This window comes from Mobula birostris, chromosome X, assembly GCF_030028105.1.
Source record: "Mobula birostris isolate sMobBir1 chromosome X, sMobBir1.hap1, whole genome shotgun sequence".
In the NCBI taxonomy this organism is placed as follows: Eukaryota; Metazoa; Chordata; class Chondrichthyes; order Myliobatiformes; family Myliobatidae; genus Mobula; species Mobula birostris.
In genome coordinates, this window is record NC_092402.1 from 15,086,992 (window position 1) to 15,111,569 (window position 24,578).

Genomic DNA, 24,578 nt, shown 5'->3' on the forward strand with positions numbered 1-24,578 from the left:
CGATGACCTCCACAGAAACGGCTGCTCGGCTGCCCCGGGTTCCCGTCTCCGTCCGCCAGCACCTTCTCCGCCCGCCGCGCCCGACAGCTCAATGCCCCACCCCGGGCATGAGGCAGGGGCCTGATTCTGCTATTCGACACACATTTTCTTTCATTGTAGAGCCACGCCCGCTCGATCTCGGGCCGCTCCTTCTCTGTGTGAAGGGGAAGTGGGGGGCAGCGTCATCTGGGAGATAGTGGGGAGAGAGGACCAGGGAATGATCACTCCTGAGGGGAGGTGGGGAGAGAGGGGAGGGTGGGGCAGGTCAGAAGGAGTGAGGTGGGCTGAGGCTGGAGGGGGTAGGGAGAGGGTATGAGGGACATGGGGGTGGGGAGGAGGGAGCAAGGGTCACGGTGAGGATGGGGCTGTTTGAGGGTGGGGGAATTGGGGATAGGGAGGGAGGGTGCATGGGGGAGGTGGATTGGTGGTGAGGGGCTCGTTGAGGATGGGAAAGTGTGGATGGATGGTGGTGCAGACATGTCACAAGCCCACCAGTCCCTGAGACATTATTGTTTAATACAGAAGATCTCATTCCCTTCTCCCTTTCCTCTCTCCTTCCTCTAAAAACACATACAGAGTCACTCGGAATCAGAGGACACTTTGAAGGAGTCTAGAACTAAGCTGTGCCCGTGGACCTGGTCCAGTCCTGGAGCCAAACAACACCCTCTTCCTTCTGAAGAACCAATCCCTCTTGACCTGGACCCATGGGGCCCTCTGGACATTGTGGCCTTGGGCTGGCGCTCCCTCAGCAGCTACCACTTCTTTGGTAAGTAGAAGTTGGCCCAGCACTCAAGATCAGTGCAGGACATCCAGACCAACTGGCTGTTTGGGACTGGGGTGGAAGAAGAAACCTGTCCTGTCAGCTGTTGATTCAGGCTCTGCACCTGACACTCAGAACCTTTCGGGGGTAGTGGAGGGAAATGGGTGAGTGACCGAGATCTTTAATTGCATCCCTGCTGGAGCATTCTTCTCCATCAGGCCTGCGTTTTGTCCTCCCCCTTGCCCCATCATATCTGGTGTTCTCTTCCACTGGAGGGAGGTGCCGAGGATGAACGATGTCCTGGGCCCGGATGGGGATGAGCAGGCATCTGCAGCGGCCATTTACCAGACGACAGGAAGGTGGTGTCGGCACCGCAGACGTGATTTCCAACTCTGAAAATCCACGTGATTCATTCCCCTGCTGCTTCACCTCTGGAATGGTAGACCATCTGTCACAATTGCAGCAGGACAGGGAACCTTGTGGAAAGTAATTGCAAAGCAGACCTCTCCAGTGGCCAGTTGCCATGACCGTGCATGGCTGGTGTAGGCCTGACAGCTGACTGCAGAGGTTGCATAATGGTGGTTCTCCTACGGGATGTGGGAGCGTGGCCATTGACCATCGTGGTCAGGGCTAGGATGAAGTGGGACTGCATCAGCGCCAATGTTGTCCTTACCAACTGTACCTGACTGCACTAAGGTTCAAGGTACATTTATTGTCAAAGAATGTATGCAGTACACAACTCAGATTCATCATTAACACCACTATTCTCCTACATCAGGACGTGGACACACCCACGGACAAAATAACTGGCCAATGACAGCCCAGAGGTTGCAGTGAGCATAGTCACAGGATGATGCCATGCCAGAGACACTCTCGAGTTGAGGCAAGGAGAGATAGAGAATGGCAGTGCTACATAGGCACGTGGTGGCTCATATACTGGGAATGGGAGAGGGGTTAGAATCTCCAAAGAAAAAGAAATTTTCCAGAATTCCCACATTGGTAGGAGGCTGTGGTTTATTTCTAACCCATGGGATTATGGAGATGGGAACTCCTTCTGTGGGTCTGACCTTGTGATAGGGAGACAGAAAAGTGCATGGTCTTTCCAGATTTAACCCACATTCTACAATTCACTGCCGAATCCTCACTACATGTGACTGACATTCCAGGTTGATGAGTTTTTCCATTTTTGCTGAATGCCTATAGAGGTTCATAGATTTCTGCCCAGTAATGCCCAAAGGGAATTACATGTACAATTGGAGCAGAATCTGGTGTTGTGGATTCTCTCGATGACAGGCGAGGGGTGACAGAAAATGGCAAGGTACTATCAGCAAGTCGTGAATCATACTGTGGAGAGTGGAAGGAGGTCAGAATGTTTAAAAATAACTTTTTCAATTTCCCACACATTCACTGTGCTCCCAGTGTTCCTAACCTGGGCACGGGAGGAGGGAACTGTGCACAGTGCTCATGGTGTGAGTCATACAGAGATGACTGCACAGAGCTCCTGCAGTGCTGACCAGGGATTATGGAGGCAGGAACTGTGTGTGGTGCTCCAAGTGTGGGTCTGACCCAGAGGATATGGAAATGGGAATCACAGACAGTTCTCTCAGTGAGAGTCTGCAGCTGTTCTTTGCAGATTTAAGCCATGATTATCAGTCCCACTGCCAAACCTTCAGTACCTGTAACTAATGTTCCAGGGGCATCCAGCAGGGAGCACAGGCTTGTCTTGGTTCCTATTACATATGTGATTCCATGCCCAACTGCACGTTCAGTGTTGATGGGCTGCCACCCCTGCAACAGGACTGGGAACCCTGTGGAAAGAAATTTCAAAGCTAGGCAATTTTGCTCGGTGCATGACTGTGCGCCTTTCTGGATTTAATCCATGATTGGCAGTCCTGCTGTACAAGACTCAATCAAAATTTTCAAATCAGGAGACAAAGGCTTGTCTGGGTTCCCACTGTATGAGATTCCTTGTCTTGCTGCTCGACCATCAGAATTGTCAATGGACTGTCACAGCTGCAACATGACTAGGAACACAGTGGAAAGAGATTGCGAATTTCCTGAAACATACCTTTGTGGTGAACAGTTGACCTGCTGTGGTCTGATCCAAGGAAATGAGGTCCAGATCCGTGCATGATATACTCAGGAGCAGAGATTCGTCATCAATTGGAGAACTGGCCTTGTCCCAAGTCTATCAACAAAAGTTAAAACAAACAATGGAAATAAATAAAGGCAGCATCAAGAGCAGTAAAGACAGTTTGGTTTTAATAAGTTGCTGCCCATTGGTTGCAGGAGGGCGCAGCAAAATTTCCTGCCCCAGGATGTGTCGAATCTTGGGATAATTAAATGCTAATTTCTCCTTTGGGGAATATTGTACAGGAACAGGACCTTTGGCCCACTATTTTGTGTTGAACAACTTAAACAAGTAACTGAATGCCGAACTGAATCTCCATTCTCTGCAGATTCATGTGCACAGCTAAGAGTCTCTGAACCACCTATCACCATCCCTGTCTGGATTATAGGTTCACACCACTTCACATGTTGGAAACATAAAAAAATAACATAGAAACATACAGCACAACACAGGCCCTTCGGCCCACAAAGCTGTGCCAAATATCTCCCTATCTTAGAAATACCTTGGCTTGACACAAAGCCCTCTATTACACATGCCCTGCACATTTTCTGTGAATTTACTCCTTTCACATCAAACGCATGATATCCAGTATTATACAATTCAAGCACAGGGGAAAATATTCCAGCAGTCTATTCTATCTCTGCCTATCATAATCTTACAAGTTTCTCTTGGGTCTTCCCTCAGCCTTTTTCTCTCCAGAACGTTTCTTTGTGGATAGTCCCCTCTTACTCAGACACTGGGTGAGAATTTTCCTCCCCGCTCTTACTTCCCACGCGGTTTAGTCGATGGAGAACTCACTGACAAACAACATGTCCAATAACACAGAAGTTGCCTCAAGGTGTTGAATGCAGAGACAGTACAAGCGTTCTCTTCCCGTCTCAAATTTCTCCTTTTCACGTCATCTTCAGTGGGACAGGAACAGAGGATCTTCACTCTGTGTCTAACCCAGAAAGTGCATGATGGTTTTAATCACATGAACCAAATACACATGAAAAACACCGCAAACAATGGAAATATATAAAGGCAGTATCAAGAGCAGTAAAGACAGTTTGGTTTTAATAAGTTGCTGCCCATTGGTTGTAGGAGGGCGCAGCAAAATTTCTCGCCCCAGGATGTGTTGAATCTTGGGATAATTAAATGCTAATTTCTCCTTTGGGGAATATTGTACAGGAACAGGACCTTTGGCCCACTATATTGTGTTGAACAAATTAAACAAGTAACCGAATGCCTAACTGAATCTCCATTCTCTGCAGATTCATGTGCACAGCTAAGAGCCCCTTAACCACCTATTACCATCACTGACTGGATTACAGGCACACACCACTTCACGTGTTGGAACCATTTTATGTGGATGTTGTGCAAGTAGAAGGTGGTTAAAAGTTCATCACAACATCATGGGCTGAGTAGCCTGTTCCTGCACTGCACTGTGGTCCATAATTTGTTATATTTACCTGGGAATGCTGCATTGCTGATGCTGTGTGCCTGGGATGCTGATGCAAGTAATAAACCGATTCAACAAGTTGTTTCGCATGCCACATCTCTTCCTCTGCAGTCACTCTGTAAGGCTGAAGGTTCTGGGTCTGAGAGGTGGGGGTGGATGGGCAGGGAGGTGGGAATGATTGTTTGCTGGTATTCCAGACAGTGGAAGGAGATCAGAATGTTTAAGAACAAGTTTTCCAATTTCCCACACATGCACTGTGCTTCCAGTGTTTCTGACCCAGGCACAGGGAGGAAGGCACTGTGCACAGTGCTCCTGGAGTACTGACTGGGGATTATGGAGGATGGAACTGTGTGTGGTGCTCCAAGTGTGGGTCTAACCCAGATGGTATGGAAATTGGAATCGCAGACAGTTCTGACAGTGTGAGTCTAAAACAGCTCTTTCCCAATTTAAGCCACGTTTGACATTCCCACTGCCAAACCCTCAGTACCTGTAACTAATGTTCCAGGGGCATCCAGCAGGGTACAAAGGCTTGTCTTGGTTCCTATCATGAATCCTCGGCCGACTGCACGTTCCGTTTTGAAAGGCTGAAACCCCTGCAACAGGACCGGGAACCCTGTGGAAAGAAATTTCAAAGCTAGGCAATTGTTGCTCGGTGCACGACTGTGCGCCTTTCTGGATTTAATTCATGATTGGCAGTCCTGCTGTACAAGATTCAATCAAAATTTTCAAACAGGAGAGAAAAGCTTGTCTGGGTTCCCACTGTATGAGATTCCTTGTCTTGCTGCTCGTCCGTCAGAATTGTAGATGGACTGTCACAGCTGCAACAGGACTAGGAACACAGTGGAAAGAGATTGTGAATTTCCTGAAACGTACCTTTGTGGTGAACAGTTCACCCGCTGCGGTCTGATCCAAGGAAATGAGGTCCAGAACCGTGCATGATATACTCAGGAGCAGAGATTCGTCATCAATTGGAGAACTGGCCTTGTCCCAAGTCTATCAACAGAAGTTAAAACAAACAATGGAAATAAATAAAGGCAGCATCAAGAGCAGTAAAGACAGTTTGGTTTTAATAAGTTGCTGCCCATTGGTTGTAGGAGGGCGCAGCAAAATTTCTCGCCCCAGGATGTGTCGAATCTTGGGATAATTAAATGCTAATTTCTCCTTTGGGGAATATTGTACAGGAACAGGACCTTTGGCCCACTATTTTGTGTTGAACAACTTAAACAAGTAACTGAATGCCGAACTGAATCTCCATTCTCTGCAGATTCATGTGCACAGCTAAGAGTCTCTGAACCACCTATCACCATCCCTGTCTGGATTATAGGTTCACACCACTTCACATGTTGGAAACATAAAAAAATAACATAGAAACATACAGCACAACACAGGCCCTTCGGCCCACAAAGCTGTGCCAAATATCTCCCTATCTTAGAAATACCTTGGCTTGACACAAAGCCCTCTATTACACATGCCCTGCACATTTTCTGTGAATTTACTCCTTTCACATCAAACGCATGATATCCAGTATTATACAATTCAAGCACAGGGGAAAATATTCCAGCAGTCTATTCTATCTCTGCCTATCATAATCTTACAAGTTTCTCTTGGGTCTTCCCTCAGCCTTTTTCTCTCCAGAACGTTTCTTTGTGGATAGTCCCCTCTTACTCAGACACTGGGTGAGAATTTTCCTCCCCGCTCTTACTTCCCACGCGGTTTAGTCGATGGAGAACTCACTGACAAACAACATGTCCAATAACACAGAAGTTGCCTCAAGGTGTTGAATGCAGAGACAGTACAAGCGTTCTCTTCCCGTCTCAAATTTCTCCTTTTCACGTCATCTTCAGTGGGACAGGAACAGAGGATCTTCACTCTGTGTCTAACCCAGAAAGTGCATGATGGTTTTAATCACATGAACCAAATACACATGAAAAACACCGCAAACAATGGAAATATATAAAGGCAGTATCAAGAGCAGTAAAGACAGTTTGGTTTTAATAAGTTGCTGCCCATTGGTTGTAGGAGGGCGCAGCAAAATTTCTCGCCCCAGGATGTGTTGAATCTTGGGATAATTAAATGCTAATTTCTCCTTTGGGGAATATTGTACAGGAACAGGACCTTTGGCCCACTATATTGTGTTGAACAAATTAAACAAGTAACCGAATGCCTAACTGAATCTCCATTCTCTGCAGATTCATGTGCACAGCTAAGAGCCCCTTAACCACCTATTACCATCACTGACTGGATTACAGGCACACACCACTTCACGTGTTGGAACCATTTTATGTGGATGTTGTGCAAGTAGAAGGTGGTTAAAAGTTCATCACAACATCATGGGCTGAGTAGCCTGTTCCTGCACTGCACTGTGGTCCATAATTTGTTATATTTACCTGGGAATGCTGCATTGCTGATGCTGTGTGCCTGGGATGCTGATGCAAGTAATAAACCGATTCAACAAGTTGTTTCGCATGCCACATCTCTTCCTCTGCAGTCACTCTGTAAGGCTGAAGGTTCTGGGTCTGAGAGGTGGGGGTGGATGGGCAGGGAGGTGGGAATGATTGTTTGCTGGTATTCCAGACAGTGGAAGGAGATCAGAATGTTTAAGAACAAGTTTTCCAATTTCCCACACATGCACTGTGCTTCCAGTGTTTCTGACCCAGGCACAGGGAGGAAGGCACTGTGCACAGTGCTCCTGGAGTACTGACTGGGGATTATGGAGGATGGAACTGTGTGTGGTGCTCCAAGTGTGGGTCTAACCCAGATGGTATGGAAATTGGAATCGCAGACAGTTCTGACAGTGTGAGTCTAAAACAGCTCTTTCCCAATTTAAGCCACGTTTGACATTCCCACTGCCAAACCCTCAGTACCTGTAACTAATGTTCCAGGGGCATCCAGCAGGGTACAAAGGCTTGTCTTGGTTCCTATCATGAATCCTCGGCCGACTGCACGTTCCGTTTTGAAAGGCTGAAACCCCTGCAACAGGACCGGGAACCCTGTGGAAAGAAATTTCAAAGCTAGGCAATTGTTGCTCGGTGCACGACTGTGCGCCTTTCTGGATTTAATTCATGATTGGCAGTCCTGCTGTACAAGATTCAATCAAAATTTTCAAACAGGAGAGAAAAGCTTGTCTGGGTTCCCACTGTATGAGATTCCTTGTCTTGCTGCTCGTCCGTCAGAATTGTAGATGGACTGTCACAGCTGCAACAGGACTAGGAACACAGTGGAAAGAGATTGTGAATTTCCTGAAACGTACCTTTGTGGTGAACAGTTCACCCGCTGCGGTCTGATCCAAGGAAATGAGGTCCAGAACCGTGCATGATATACTCAGGAGCAGAGATTCGTCATCAATTGGAGAACTGGCCTTGTCCCAAGTCTATCAACAGAAGTTAAAACAAACAATGGAAATAAATAAAGGCAGCATCAAGAGCAGTAAAGACAGTTTGGTTTTAATAAGTTGCTGCCCATTGGTTGTAGGAGGGCGCAGCAAAATTTCTCGCCCCAGGATGTGTCGAATCTTGGGATAATTAAATGCTAATTTCTCCTTTGGGGAATATTGTACAGGAACAGGACCTTTGGCCCACTATTTTGTGTTGAACAACTTAAACAAGTAACTGAATGCCGAACTGAATCTCCATTCTCTGCAGATTCATGTGCACAGCTAAGAGTCTCTGAACCACCTATCACCATCCCTCTCTGGATTATAGGTTCACACCACTTCACATGTTGGAAACATAAAAAAATAACATAGAAACATACAGCACAACACAGGCCCTTCGGCCCACAAAGCTGTGCCAAATATCTCCCTATCTTAGAAATACCTTGGCTTGACACAAAGCCCTCTATTACACATGCCCTGCACATTTTCTGTGAATTTACTCCTTTCACATCAAACGCATGATATCCAGTATTATACAATTCAAGCACAGGGGAAAATATTCCAGCAGTCTATTCTATCTCTGCCTATCATAATCTTACAAGTTTCTCTTGGGTCTTCCCTCAGCCTTTTTCTCTCCAGAACGTTTCTTTGTGGATAGTCCCCTCTTACTCAGACACTGGGTGAGAATTTTCCTCCCCGCTCTTACTTCCCACGCGGTTTAGTCGATGGAGAACTCACTGACAAACAACATGTCCAATAACACAGAAGTTGCCTCAAGGTGTTGAATGCAGAGACAGTACAAGCGTTCTCTTCCCGTCTCAAATTTCTCCTTTTCACGTCATCTTCAGTGGGACAGGAACAGAGGATCTTCACTCTGTGTCTAACCCAGAAAGTGCATGATGGTTTTAATCACATGAACCAAATACACATGAAAAACACCGCAAACAATGGAAATATATAAAGGCAGTATCAAGAGCAGTAAAGACAGTTTGGTTTTAATAAGTTGCTGCCCGTTGGTTGTAGGAGGGCGCAGCAAAATTTCTCGCCCCAGGATGTGTTGAATCTTGGGATAATTAAATGCTAATTTCTCCTTTGGGGAATATTGTACAGGAACAGGACCTTTGGCCCACTATATTGTGTTGAACAAATTAAACAAGTAACCGAATGCCTAACTGAATCTCCATTCTCTGCAGATTCATGTGCACAGCTAAGAGCCCCTTAACCACCTATTACCATCACTGACTGGATTACAGGCACACACCACTTCACGTGTTGGAACCATTTTATGTGGATGTTGTGCAAGTAGAAGGTGGTTAAAAGTTCATCACAACATCATGGGCTGAGTAGCCTGTTCCTGCACTGCACTGTGGTCCATAATTTGTTATATTTACCTGGGAATGCTGCATTGCTGATGCTGTGTGCCTGGGATGCTGATGCAAGTAATAAACCGATTCAACAAGTTGTTTCGCATGCCACATCTCTTCCTCTGCAGTCACTCTGTAAGGCTGAAGGTTCTGGGTCTGAGAGGTGGGGGTGGATGGGCAGGGAGGTGGGAATGATTGTTTGCTGGTATTCCAGACAGTGGAAGGAGATCAGAATGTTTAAGAACAAGTTTTCCAATTTCCCACACATGCACTGTGCTTCCAGTGTTTCTGACCCAGGCACAGGGAGGAAGGCACTGTGCACAGTGCTCCTGGAGTACTGACTGGGGATTATGGAGGATGGAACTGTGTGTGGTGCTCCAAGTGTGGGTCTAACCCAGATGGTATGGAAATTGGAATCGCAGACAGTTCTGACAGTGTGAGTCTAAAACAGCTCTTTCCCAATTTAAGCCACGTTTGACATTCCCACTGCCAAACCCTCAGTACCTGTAACTAATGTTCCAGGGGCATCCAGCAGGGTACAAAGGCTTGTCTTGGTTCCTATCATGAATCCTCGGCCGACTGCACGTTCCGTTTTGAAAGGCTGAAACCCCTGCAACAGGACCGGGAACCCTGTGGAAAGAAATTTCAAAGCTAGGCAATTGTTGCTCGGTGCACGACTGTGCGCCTTTCTGGATTTAATTCATGATTGGCAGTCCTGCTGTACAAGATTCAATCAAAATTTTCAAACAGGAGAGAAAAGCTTGTCTGGGTTCCCACTGTATGAGATTCCTTGTCTTGCTGCTCGTCCGTCAGAATTGTAGATGGACTGTCACAGCTGCAACAGGACTAGGAACACAGTGGAAAGAGATTGTGAATTTCCTGAAACGTACCTTTGTGGTGAACAGTTCACCCGCTGCGGTCTGATCCAAGGAAATGAGGTCCAGAACCGTGCATGATATACTCAGGAGCAGAGATTCGTCATCAATTGGAGAACTGGCCTTGTCCCAAGTCTATCAACAGAAGTTAAAACAAACAATGGAAATAAATAAAGGCAGCATCAAGAGCAGTAAAGACAGTTTGGTTTTAATAAGTTGCTGCCCATTGGTTGTAGGAGGGCGCAGCAAAATTTCTCGCCCCAGGATGTGTCGAATCTTGGGATAATTAAATGCTAATTTCTCCTTTGGGGAATATTGTACAGGAACAGGACCTTTGGCCCACTATTTTGTGTTGAACAACTTAAACAAGTAACTGAATGCCGAACTGAATCTCCATTCTCTGCAGATTCATGTGCACAGCTAAGAGTCTCTGAACCACCTATCACCATCCCTGTCTGGATTATAGGTTCACACCACTTCACATGTTGGAAACATAAAAAAATAACATAGAAACATACAGCACAACACAGGCCCTTCGGCCCACAAAGCTGTGCCAAATATCTCCCTATCTTAGAAATACCTTGGCTTGACACAAAGCCCTCTATTACACATGCCCTGCACATTTTCTGTGAATTTACTCCTTTCACATCAAACGCATGATATCCAGTATTATACAATTCAAGCACAGGGGAAAATATTCCAGCAGTCTATTCTATCTCTGCCTATCATAATCTTACAAGTTTCTCTTGGGTCTTCCCTCAGCCTTTTTCTCTCCAGAACGTTTCTTTGTGGATAGTCCCCTCTTACTCAGACACTGGGTGAGAATTTTCCTCCCCGCTCTTACTTCCCACGCGGTTTAGTCGATGGAGAACTCACTGACAAACAACATGTCCAATAACACAGAAGTTGCCTCAAGGTGTTGAATGCAGAGACAGTACAAGCGTTCTCTTCCCGTCTCAAATTTCTCCTTTTCACGTCATCTTCAGTGGGACAGGAACAGAGGATCTTCACTCTGTGTCTAACCCAGAAAGTGCATGATGGTTTTAATCACATGAACCAAATACACATGAAAAACACCGCAAACAATGGAAATATATAAAGGCAGTATCAAGAGCAGTAAAGACAGTTTGGTTTTAATAAGTTGCTGCCCATTGGTTGTAGGAGGGCGCAGCAAAATTTCTCGCCCCAGGATGTGTTGAATCTTGGGATAATTAAATGCTAATTTCTCCTTTGGGGAATATTGTACAGGAACAGGACCTTTGGCCCACTATATTGTGTTGAACAAATTAAACAAGTAACCGAATGCCTAACTGAATCTCCATTCTCTGCAGATTCATGTGCACAGCTAAGAGCCCCTTAACCACCTATTACCATCACTGACTGGATTACAGGCACACACCACTTCACGTGTTGGAACCATTTTATGTGGATGTTGTGCAAGTAGAAGGTGGTTAAAAGTTCATCACAACATCATGGGCTGAGTAGCCTGTTCCTGCACTGCACTGTGGTCCATAATTTGTTATATTTACCTGGGAATGCTGCATTGCTGATGCTGTGTGCCTGGGATGCTGATGCAAGTAATAAACCGATTCAACAAGTTGTTTCGCATGCCACATCTCTTCCTCTGCAGTCACTCTGTAAGGCTGAAGGTTCTGGGTCTGAGAGGTGGGGGTGGATGGGCAGGGAGGTGGGAATGATTGTTTGCTGGTATTCCAGACAGTGGAAGGAGATCAGAATGTTTAAGAACAAGTTTTCCAATTTCCCACACATGCACTGTGCTTCCAGTGTTTCTGACCCAGGCACAGGGAGGAAGGCACTGTGCACAGTGCTCCTGGAGTACTGACTGGGGATTATGGAGGATGGAACTGTGTGTGGTGCTCCAAGTGTGGGTCTAACCCAGATGGTATGGAAATTGGAATCGCAGACAGTTCTGACAGTGTGAGTCTAAAACAGCTCTTTCCCAATTTAAGCCACGTTTGACATTCCCACTGCCAAACCCTCAGTACCTGTAACTAATGTTCCAGGGGCATCCAGCAGGGTACAAAGGCTTGTCTTGGTTCCTATCATGAATCCTCGGCCGACTGCACGTTCCGTTTTGAAAGGCTGAAACCCCTGCAACAGGACCGGGAACCCTGTGGAAAGAAATTTCAAAGCTAGGCAATTGTTGCTCGGTGCACGACTGTGCGCCTTTCTGGATTTAATTCATGATTGGCAGTCCTGCTGTACAAGATTCAATCAAAATTTTCAAACAGGAGAGAAAAGCTTGTCTGGGTTCCCACTGTATGAGATTCCTTGTCTTGCTGCTCGTCCGTCAGAATTGTAGATGGACTGTCACAGCTGCAACAGGACTAGGAACACAGTGGAAAGAGATTGTGAATTTCCTGAAACGTACCTTTGTGGTGAACAGTTCACCCGCTGCGGTCTGATCCAAGGAAATGAGGTCCAGAACCGTGCATGATATACTCAGGAGCAGAGATTCGTCATCAATTGGAGAACTGGCCTTGTCCCAAGTCTATCAACAGAAGTTAAAACAAACAATGGAAATAAATAAAGGCAGCATCAAGAGCAGTAAAGACAGTTTGGTTTTAATAAGTTGCTGCCCATTGGTTGTAGGAGGGCGCAGCAAAATTTCTCGCCCCAGGATGTGTCGAATCTTGGGATAATTAAATGCTAATTTCTCCTTTGGGGAATATTGTACAGGAACAGGACCTTTGGCCCACTATTTTGTGTTGAACAACTTAAACAAGTAACTGAATGCCGAACTGAATCTCCATTCTCTGCAGATTCATGTGCACAGCTAAGAGTCTCTGAACCACCTATCACCATCCCTGTCTGGATTATAGGTTCACACCACTTCACATGTTGGAAACATAAAAAAATAACATAGAAACATACAGCACAACACAGGCCCTTCGGCCCACAAAGCTGTGCCAAATATCTCCCTATCTTAGAAATACCTTGGCTTGACACAAAGCCCTCTATTACACATGCCCTGCACATTTTCTGTGAATTTACTCCTTTCACATCAAACGCATGATATCCAGTATTATACAATTCAAGCACAGGGGAAAATATTCCAGCAGTCTATTCTATCTCTGCCTATCATAATCTTACAAGTTTCTCTTGGGTCTTCCCTCAGCCTTTTTCTCTCCAGAACGTTTCTTTGTGGATAGTCCCCTCTTACTCAGACACTGGGTGAGAATTTTCCTCCCCGCTCTTACTTCCCACGCGGTTTAGTCGATGGAGAACTCACTGACAAACAACATGTCCAATAACACAGAAGTTGCCTCAAGGTGTTGAATGCAGAGACAGTACAAGCGTTCTCTTCCCGTCTCAAATTTCTCCTTTTCACGTCATCTTCAGTGGGACAGGAACAGAGGATCTTCACTCTGTGTCTAACCCAGAAAGTGCATGATGGTTTTAATCACATGAACCAAATACACATGAAAAACACCGCAAACAATGGAAATATATAAAGGCAGTATCAAGAGCAGTAAAGACAGTTTGGTTTTAATAAGTTGCTGCCCATTGGTTGTAGGAGGGCGCAGCAAAATTTCTCGCCCCAGGATGTGTTGAATCTTGGGATAATTAAATGCTAATTTCTCCTTTGGGGAATATTGTACAGGAACAGGACCTTTGGCCCACTATATTGTGTTGAACAAATTAAACAAGTAACCGAATGCCTAACTGAATCTCCATTCTCTGCAGATTCATGTGCACAGCTAAGAGCCCCTTAACCACCTATTACCATCACTGACTGGATTACAGGCACACACCACTTCACGTGTTGGAACCATTTTATGTGGATGTTGTGCAAGTAGAAGGTGGTTAAAAGTTCATCACAACATCATGGGCTGAGTAGCCTGTTCCTGCACTGCACTGTGGTCCATAATTTGTTATATTTACCTGGGAATGCTGCATTGCTGATGCTGTGTGCCTGGGATGCTGATGCAAGTAATAAACCGATTCAACAAGTTGTTTCGCATGCCACATCTCTTCCTCTGCAGTCACTCTGTAAGGCTGAAGGTTCTGGGTCTGAGAGGTGGGGGTGGATGGGCAGGGAGGTGGGAATGATTGTTTGCTGGTATTCCAGACAGTGGAAGGAGATCAGAATGTTTAAGAACAAGTTTTCCAATTTCCCACACATGCACTGTGCTTCCAGTGTTTCTGACCCAGGCACAGGGAGGAAGGCACTGTGCACAGTGCTCCTGGAGTACTGACTGGGGATTATGGAGGATGGAACTGTGTGTGGTGCTCCAAGTGTGGGTCTAACCCAGATGGTATGGAAATTGGAATCGCAGACAGTTCTGACAGTGTGAGTCTAAAACAGCTCTTTCCCAATTTAAGCCACGTTTGACATTCCCACTGCCAAACCCTCAGTACCTGTAACTAATGTTCCAGGGGCATCCAGCAGGGTACAAAGGCTTGTCTTGGTTCCTATCATGAATCCTCGGCCGACTGCACGTTCCGTTTTGAAAGGCTGAAACCCCTGCAACAGGACCGGGAACCCTGTGGAAAGAAATTTCAAAGCTAGGCAATTGTTGCTCGGTGCACGACTGTGCGCCTTTCTGGATTTAATTCATGATTGGCAGTCCTGCTGTACAAGATTCAATCAAAATTTTCAAACAGGAGAGAAAAGCTTGTCTGGGTTCCCACTGTATGAGATTCCTTGTCTTGCTGCTCGTCCGTCAGAATTGTAGATGGACTGTCACAGCTGCAACAGGACTAGGAACACAGTGGAAAGAGATTGTGAATTTCCTGAAACGTACCTTTGTGGTGAACAGTTCACCCGCTGCGGTCTGATCCAAGGAAATGAGGTCCAGAACCGTGCATGATATACTCAGGAGCAGAGATTCGTCATCAATTGGAGAACTGGCCTTGTCCCAAGTCTATCAACAGAAGTTAAAACAAACAATGGAAATAAATAAAGGCAGCATCAAGAGCAGTAAAGACAGTTTGGTTTTAATAAGTTGCTGCCCATTGGTTGTAGGAGGGCGCAGCAAAATTTCTCGCCCCAGGATGTGTCGAATCTTGGGATAATTAAATGCTAATTTCTCCTTTGGGGAATATTGTACAGGAACAGGACCTTTGGCCCACTATTTTGTGTTGAACAACTTAAACAAGTAACTGAATGCCGAACTGAATCTCCATTCTCTGCAGATTCATGTGCACAGCTAAGAGTCTCTGAACCACCTATCACCATCCCTGTCTGGATTATAGGTTCACACCACTTCACATGTTGGAAACATAAAAAAATAACATAGAAACATACAGCACAACACAGGCCCTTCGGCCCACAAAGCTGTGCCAAATATCTCCCTATCTTAGAAATACCTTGGCTTGACACAAAGCCCTCTATTACACATGCCCTGCACATTTTCTGTGAATTTACTCCTTTCACATCAAACGCATGATATCCAGTATTATACAATTCAAGCACAGGGGAAAATATTCCAGCAGTCTATTCTATCTCTGCCTATCATAATCTTACAAGTTTCTCTTGGGTCTTCCCTCAGCCTTTTTCTCTCCAGAACGTTTCTTTGTGGATAGTCCCCTCTTACTCAGACACTGGGTGAGAATTTTCCTCCCCGCTCTTACTTCCCACGCGGTTTAGTCGATGGAGAACTCACTGACAAACAACATGTCCAATAACACAGAAGTTGCCTCAAGGTGTTGAATGCAGAGACAGTACAAGCGTTCTCTTCCCGTCTCAAATTTCTCCTTTTCACGTCATCTTCAGTGGGACAGGAACAGAGGATCTTCACTCTGTGTCTAACCCAGAAAGTGCATGATGGTTTTAATCACATGAACCAAATACACATGAAAAACACCGCAAACAATGGAAATATATAAAGGCAGTATCAAGAGCAGTAAAGACAGTTTGGTTTTAATAAGTTGCTGCCCATTGGTTGTAGGAGGGCGCAGCAAAATTTCTCGCCCCAGGATGTGTTGAATCTTGGGATAATTAAATGCTAATTTCTCCTTTGGGGAATATTGTACAGGAACAGGACCTTTGGCCCACTATATTGTGTTGAACAAATTAAACAAGTAACCGAATGCCTAACTGAATCTCCATTCTCTGCAGATTCATGTGCACAGCTAAGAGCCCCTTAACCACCTATTACCATCACTGACTGGATTACAGGCACACACCACTTCACGTGTTGGAACCATTTTATGTGGATGTTGTGCAAGTAGAAGGTGGTTAAAAGTTCATCACAACATCATGGGCTGAGTAGCCTGTTCCTGCACTGCACTGTGGTCCATAATTTGTTATATTTACCTGGGAATGCTGCATTGCTGATGCTGTGTGCCTGGGATGCTGATGCAAGTAATAAACCGATTCAACAAGTTGTTTCGCATGCCACATCTCTTCCTCTGCAGTCACTCTGTAAGGCTGAAGGTTCTGGGTCTGAGAGGTGGGGGTGGATGGGCAGGGAGGTGGGAATGATTGTTTGCTGGTATTCCAGACAGTGGAAGGAGATCAGAATGTTTAAGAACAAGTTTTCCAATTTCCCACACATGCACTGTGCTTCCAGTGTTTCTGACCCAGGCACAGGGAGGAAGGCACTGTGCACAGTGCTCCTGGAGTACTGACTGGGGATTATGGAGGATGGAACTGTGTGTGGTGCTCCAAGTGTGGGTCTAACCCAGATGGTATGGAAATTGGAATCGCAGACAGTTCTGACAGTGTGAGTCTAAAACAGCTCTTTCCCAATTTAAGCCACGTTTGACATTCCCACTGCCAAACCCTCAGTACCTGTAACTAATGTTCCAGGGGCATCCAGCAGGGTACAAAGGCTTGTCTTGGTTCCTATCATGAATCCTCGGCCGACTGCACGTTCCGTTTTGAAAGGCTGAAACCCCTGCAACAGGACCGGGAACCCTGTGGAAAGAAATTTCAAAGCTAGGCAATTGTTGCTCGGTGCACGACTGTGCGCCTTTCTGGATTTAATTCATGATTGGCAGTCCTGCTGTACAAGATTCAATCAAAATTTTCAAACAGGAGAGAAAAGCTTGTCTGGGTTCCCACTGTATGAGATTCCTTGTCTTGCTGCTCGTCCGTCAGAATTGTAGATGGACTGTCACAGCTGCAACAGGACTAGGAACACAGTGGAAAGAGATTGTGAATTTCCTGAAACGTACCTTTGTGGTGAACAGTTCACCCGCTGCGGTCTGATCCAAGGAAATGAGGTCCAGAACCGTGCATGATATACTCAGGAGCAGAGATTCGTCATCAATTGGAGAACTGGCCTTGTCCCAAGTCTATCAACAGAAGTTAAAACAAACAATGGAAATAAATAAAGGCAGCATCAAGAGCAGTAAAGACAGTTTGGTTTTAATAAGTTGCTGCCCATTGGTTGTAGGAGGGCGCAGCAAAATTTCTCGCCCCAGGATGTGTCGAATCTTGGGATAATTAAATGCTAATTTCTCCTTTGGGGAATATTGTACAGGAACAGGACCTTTGGCCCACTATTTTGTGTTGAACAACTTAAACAAGTAACTGAATGCCGAACTGAATCTCCATTCTCTGCAGATTCATGTGCACAGCTAAGAGTCTCTGAACCACCTATCACCATCCCTCTCTGGATTATAGGTTCACACCACTTCACATGTTGGAAACATAAAAAAATAACATAGAAACATACAGCACAACACAGGCCCTTCGGCCCACAAAGCTGTGCCAAATATCTCCCTATCTTAGAAATACCTTGGCTTGACACAAAGCCCTCTATTACACATGCCCTGCACATTTTCTGTGAATTTACTCCTTTCACATCAAACGCATGATATCCAGTATTATACAATTCAAGCACAGGGGAAAATATTCCAGCAGTCTATTCTATCTCTGCCTATCATAATCTTACAAGTTTCTCTTGGGTCTTCCCTCAGCCTTTTTCTCTCCAGAACGTTTCTTTGTGGATAGTCCCCTCTTACTCAGACACTGGGTGAGAATTTTCCTCCCCGCTCTTACTTCCCACGCGGTTTAGTCGATGGAGAACTCACTGACAAACAACATGTCCAATAACACAGAAGTTGCCTCAAGGTGTTGAATGCAGAGACAGTACAAGCGTTCTCTTCCCGTCTCAAATTTCTCCTTTTCACGTCATCTTCAGTGGGACAGGAACAGAGGATCTTCACTCTGTGTCTAACCCAGAAAGTGCATGATGGTTTTAATCACATGAACCAAATACACATGAAAAACACCGCAAACAATGGAAATATATAAAGGCAGTATCAAGAGCAGTAAAGACAGTTTGGTTTTAATAAGTTGCTGCCCGTTGGTTGTAGGAGGGCGCAGCAAAATTTCTCGCCCCAGGATGTGTTGAATCTTGGGATAATTAAATGCTAATTTCTCCTTTGGGGAATATTGTACAGGAACAGGACCTTTGGCCCACTATATTGTGTTGAACAAATTAAACAAGTAACCGAATGCCTAACTGAATCTCCATTCTCTGCAGATTCATGTGCACAGCTAAGAGCCCCTTAACCACCTATTACCATCACTGACTGGATTACAGGCACACACCACTTCACGTGTTGGAACCATTTTATGTGGATGTTGTGCAAGTAGAAGGTGGTTAAAAGTTCATCACAACATCATGGGCTGAGTAGCCTGTTCCTGCACTGCACTGTGGTCCATAATTTGTTATATTTACCTGGGAATGCTGCATTGCTGATGCTGTGTGCCTGGGATGCTGATGCAAGTAATAAACCGATTCAACAAGTTGTTTCGCATGCCACATCTCTTCCTCTGCAGTCACTCTGTAAGGCTGAAGGTTCTGGGTCTGAGAGGTGGGGGTGGATGGGCAGGGAGGTGGGAATGATTGTTTGCTGGTATTCCAGACAGTGGAAGGAGATCAGAATGTTTAAGAACAAGTTTTCCAATTTCCCACACATGCACTGTGCTTCCAGTGTTTCTGACCCAGGCACAGGGAGGAAGGCACTGTGCACAGTGCTCCTGGAGTACTGACTGGGGATTATGGAGGATGGAACTGTGTGTGGTGCTCCAAGTGTGGGTCTAACCCAGATGGTATGGAAATTGGAATCGCAGACAGTTCTGACAGTGTGAGTCTAAAACAGCTCTTTCCCAATTTAAGCCACGTTTGACATTCCCACTGCCAAACCCTCAGTACCTGTAACTAATGTTCCAGGGGCATCCAGCAGGGTACAAAGGCTTGTCTTGGTTCCTATCATGAATCCTCGGCCGACTGCACGTTCCGTTTTGAAAGGCTGAAACCCCTGCAACAGGACCGGGAACCCTGTGGAAAGAAATTTCAAAGCTAGGCAATTGTTGCTCGGTGCACGACTGTGCGCCTTTCTGGATTTAATTCATGATTGGCAGTCCTGCTGTACAAGATTCAATCAAAATTTTCAAACAGGAGAGAAAAGCTTGTCTGGGTTCCCACTGTATGAGATTCCTTGTCTTGCTGCTCGTCCGTCAGAATTGTAGATGGACTGTCACAGCTGCAACAGGACTAGGAACACAGTGGAAAGAGATTGTGAATTTCCTGAAACGTACCTTTGTGGTGAACAGTTCACCCGCTGCGGTCTGATCCAAGGAAATGAGGTCCAGAACCGTGCATGATATACTCAGGAGCAGAGATTCGTCATCAATTGGAGAACTGGCCTTGTCCCAAGTCTATCAACAGAAGTTAAAACAAACAATGGAAATAAATAAAGGCAGCATCAAGAGCAGTAAAGACAGTTTGGTTTTAATAAGTTGCTGCCCATTGGTTGTAGGAGGGCGCAGCAAAATTTCTCGCCCCAGGATGTGTCGAATCTTGGGATAATTAAATGCTAATTTCTCCTTTGGGGAATATTGTACAGGAACAGGACCTTTGGCCCACTATTTTGTGTTGAACAACTTAAACAAGTAACTGAATGCCGAACTGAATCTCCATTCTCTGCAGATTCATGTGCACAGCTAAGAGTCTCTGAACCACCTATCACCATCCCTGTCTGGATTATAGGTTCACACCACTTCACATGTTGGAAACATAAAAAAATAACATAGAAACATACAGCACAACACAGGCCCTTCGGCCCACAAAGCTGTGCCAAATATCTCCCTATCTTAGAAATACCTTGGCTTGACACAAAGCCCTCTATTACACATGCCCTGCACATTTTCTGTGAATTTACTCCTTTCACATCAAACGCATGATATCCAGTATTATACAATTCAAGCACAGGGGAAAATATTCCAGCAGTCTATTCTATCTCTGCCTATCATAATCTTACAAGTTTCTCTTGGGTCTTCCCTCAGCCTTTTTCTCTCCAGAACGTTTCTTTGTGGATAGTCCCCTCTTACTCAGACACTGGGTGAGAATTTTCCTCCCCGCTCTTACTTCCCACGCGGTTTAGTCGATGGAGAACTCACTGACAAACAACATGTCCAATAACACAGAAGTTGCCTCAAGGTGTTGAATGCAGAGACAGTACAAGCGTTCTCTTCCCGTCTCAAATTTCTCCTTTTCACGTCATCTTCAGTGGGACAGGAACAGAGGATCTTCACTCTGTGTCTAACCCAGAAAGTGCATGATGGTTTTAATCACATGAACCAAATACACATGAAAAACACCGCAAACAATGGAAATATATAAAGGCAGTATCAAGAGCAGTAAAGACAGTTTGGTTTTAATAAGTTGCTGCCCATTGGTTGTAGGAGGGCGCAGCAAAATTTCTCGCCCCAGGATGTGTTGAATCTTGGGATAATTAAATGCTAATTTCTCCTTTGGGGAATATTGTACAGGAACAGGACCTTTGGCCCACTATATTGTGTTGAACAAATTAAACAAGTAACCGAATGCCTAACTGAATCTCCATTCTCTGCAGATTCATGTGCACAGCTAAGAGCCCCTTAACCACCTATTACCATCACTGACTGGATTACAGGCACACACCACTTCACGTGTTGGAACCATTTTATGTGGATGTTGTGCAAGTAGAAGGTGGTTAAAAGTTCATCACAACATCATGGGCTGAGTAGCCTGTTCCTGCACTGCACTGTGGTCCATAATTTGTTATATTTACCTGGGAATGCTGCATTGCTGATGCTGTGTGCCTGGGATGCTGATGCAAGTAATAAACCGATTCAACAAGTTGTTTCGCATGCCACATCTCTTCCTCTGCAGTCACTCTGTAAGGCTGAAGGTTCTGGGTCTGAGAGGTGGGGGTGGATGGGCAGGGAGGTGGGAATGATTGTTTGCTGGTATTCCAGACAGTGGAAGGAGATCAGAATGTTTAAGAACAAGTTTTCCAATTTCCCACACATGCACTGTGCTTCCAGTGTTTCTGACCCAGGCACAGGGAGGAAGGCACTGTGCACAGTGCTCCTGGAGTACTGACTGGGGATTATGGAGGATGGAACTGTGTGTGGTGCTCCAAGTGTGGGTCTAACCCAGATGGTATGGAAATTGGAATCGCAGACAGTTCTGACAGTGTGAGTCTAAAACAGCTCTTTCCCAATTTAAGCCACGTTTGACATTCCCACTGCCAAACCCTCAGTACCTGTAACTAATGTTCCAGGGGCATCCAGCAGGGTACAAAGGCTTGTCTTGGTTCCTATCATGAATCCTCGGCCGACTGCACGTTCCGTTTTGAAAGGCTGAAACCCCTGCAACAGGACCGGGAACCCTGTGGAAAGAAATTTCAAAGCTAGGCAATTGTTGCTCGGTGCACGACTGTGCGCCTTTCTGGATTTAATTCATGATTGGCAGTCCTGCTGTACAAGATTCAATCAAAATTTTCAAACAGGAGAGAAAAGCTTGTCTGGGTTCCCACTGTATGAGATTCCTTGTCTTGCTGCTCGTCCGTCAGAATTGTAGATGGACTGTCACAGCTGCAACAGGACTAGGAACACAGTGGAAAGAGATTGTGAATTTCCTGAAACGTACCTTTGTGGTGAACAGTTCACCCGCTGCGGTCTGATCCAAGGAAATGAGGTCCAGAACCGTGCATGATATACTCAGGAGCAGAGATTCGTCATCAATTGGAGAACTGGCCTTGTCCCAAGTCTATCAACAGAAGTTAAAACAAACAATGGAAATAAATAAAGGCAGCATCAAGAGCAGTAAAGACAGTTTGGTTTTAATAAGTTGCTGCCCATTGGTTGTAGGAGGGCGCAGCAAAATTTCTCGCCCCAGGATGTGTCGAATCTTGGGATAATTAAATGCTAATTTCTCCTTTGGGGAATATTGTACAGGAACAGGACCTTTGGCCCACTATTTTGTGTTGAACAACTTAAACAAGTAACTGAATGCCGAACTGAATCTCCATTCTCTGCAGATTCATGTGCACAGCTAAGAGTCTCTGAACCACCTATCACCATCCCTGTCTGGATTATAGGTTCACACCACTTCACATGTTGGAAACATAAAAAAATAACATAGAAACATACAGCACAACACAGGCCCTTCGGCCCACAAAGCTGTGCCAAATATCTCCCTATCTTAGAAATACCTTGGCTTGACACAAAGCCCTCTATTACACATGCCCTGCACATTTTCTGTGAATTTACTCCTTTCACATCAAACGCATGATATCCAGTATTATACAATTCAAGCACAGGGGAAAATATTCCAGCAGTCTATTCTATCTCTGCCTATCATAATCTTACAAGTTTCTCTTGGGTCTTCCCTCAGCCTTTTTCTCTCCAGAACGTTTCTTTGTGGATAGTCCCCTCTTACTCAGACACTGGGTGAGAATTTTCCTCCCCGCTCTTACTTCCCACGCGGTTTAGTCGATGGAGAACTCACTGACAAACAACATGTCCAATAACACAGAAGTTGCCTCAAGGTGTTGAATGCAGAGACAGTACAAGCGTTCTCTTCCCGTCTCAAATTTCTCCTTTTCACGTCATCTTCAGTGGGACAGGAACAGAGGATCTTCACTCTGTGTCTAACCCAGAAAGTGCATGATGGTTTTAATCACATGAACCAAATACACATGAAAAACACCGCAAACAATGGAAATATATAAAGGCAGTATCAAGAGCAGTAAAGACAGTTTGGTTTTAATAAGTTGCTGCCCATTGGTTGTAGGAGGGCGCAGCAAAATTTCTCGCCCCAGGATGTGTTGAATCTTGGGATAATTAAATGCTAATTTCTCCTTTGGGGAATATTGTACAGGAACAGGACCTTTGGCCCACTATATTGTGTTGAACAAATTAAACAAGTAACCGAATGCCTAACTGAATCTCCATTCTCTGCAGATTCATGTGCACAGCTAAGAGCCCCTTAACCACCTATTACCATCACTGACTGGATTACAGGCACACACCACTTCACGTGTTGGAACCATTTTATGTGGATGTTGTGCAAGTAGAAGGTGGTTAAAAGTTCATCACAACATCATGGGCTGAGTAGCCTGTTCCTGCACTGCACTGTGGTCCATAATTTGTTATATTTACCTGGGAATGCTGCATTGCTGATGCTGTGTGCCTGGGATGCTGATGCAAGTAATAAACCGATTCAACAAGTTGTTTCGCATGCCACATCTCTTCCTCTGCAGTCACTCTGTAAGGCTGAAGGTTCTGGGTCTGAGAGGTGGGGGTGGATGGGCAGGGAGGTGGGAATGATTGTTTGCTGGTATTCCAGACAGTGGAAGGAGATCAGAATGTTTAAGAACAAGTTTTCCAATTTCCCACACATGCACTGTGCTTCCAGTGTTTCTGACCCAGGCACAGGGAGGAAGGCACTGTGCACAGTGCTCCTGGAGTACTGACTGGGGATTATGGAGGATGGAACTGTGTGTGGTGCTCCAAGTGTGGGTCTAACCCAGATGGTATGGAAATTGGAATCGCAGACAGTTCTGACAGTGTGAGTCTAAAACAGCTCTTTCCCAATTTAAGCCACGTTTGACATTCCCACTGCCAAACCCTCAGTACCTGTAACTAATGTTCCAGGGGCATCCAGCAGGGTACAAAGGCTTGTCTTGGTTCCTATCATGAATCCTCGGCCGACTGCACGTTCCGTTTTGAAAGGCTGAAACCCCTGCAACAGGACCGGGAACCCTGTGGAAAGAAATTTCAAAGCTAGGCAATTGTTGCTCGGTGCACGACTGTGCGCCTTTCTGGATTTAATTCATGATTGGCAGTCCTGCTGTACAAGATTCAATCAAAATTTTCAAACAGGAGAGAAAAGCTTGTCTGGGTTCCCACTGTATGAGATTCCTTGTCTTGCTGCTCGTCCGTCAGAATTGTAGATGGACTGTCACAGCTGCAACAGGACTAGGAACACAGTGGAAAGAGATTGTGAATTTCCTGAAACGTACCTTTGTGGTGAACAGTTCACCCGCTGCGGTCTGATCCAAGGAAATGAGGTCCAGAACCGTGCATGATATACTCAGGAGCAGGGATTCGTCATCAATTGGAGAACTGGCCTTGTCCCAAGTCTATCAACAGAAGTTAAAACAAACAATGGAAATAAATAAAGGCAGCATCAAGAGCAGTAAAGACAGTTTGGTTTTAATAAGTTGCTGCCCATTGGTTGTAGGAGGGCGCAGCAAAATTTCTCGCCCCAGGATGTGTCGAATCTTGGGATAATTAAATGCTAATTTCTCCTTTGGGGAATATTGTACAGGAACAGGACC

At 45.4% G+C, this 24,578-nt stretch overlaps 1 long non-coding RNA gene across 2 annotated transcripts; it reads right to left on the reverse strand.

Moving 5' to 3' along the window:
- Window positions 1-100: 100 nt before the first annotated feature.
- Window positions 101-24,349, reverse strand: LOC140191723 (uncharacterized). Of its 2 annotated transcripts, XR_011883891.1 has the most exons (28): window positions 24,261-24,349; window positions 23,875-24,000; window positions 22,745-22,886; window positions 21,884-22,003; window positions 21,498-21,623; window positions 20,368-20,509; window positions 19,507-19,626; window positions 19,121-19,246; window positions 17,991-18,132; window positions 17,130-17,249; window positions 16,744-16,869; window positions 15,614-15,755; window positions 14,753-14,872; window positions 14,367-14,492; window positions 13,237-13,378; window positions 12,376-12,495; window positions 11,990-12,115; window positions 10,860-11,001; window positions 9,999-10,118; window positions 9,613-9,738; window positions 8,483-8,624; window positions 7,622-7,741; window positions 7,236-7,361; window positions 6,106-6,247; window positions 5,245-5,364; window positions 4,859-4,984; window positions 3,729-3,870; window positions 2,877-2,987 (listed from the first exon to the last, which is right to left on the reverse strand). It is a non-coding gene; the product is annotated as an uncharacterized lncRNA (long non-coding RNA). The 2 variants fall into 2 exon arrangements; XR_011883892.1 differs by lacking the exons at window positions 2,877-2,987; window positions 3,729-3,870; window positions 4,859-4,984 and adding an exon at window positions 101-193.
- Between the last annotated feature and the right edge of the window lie 229 nt (window positions 24,350-24,578).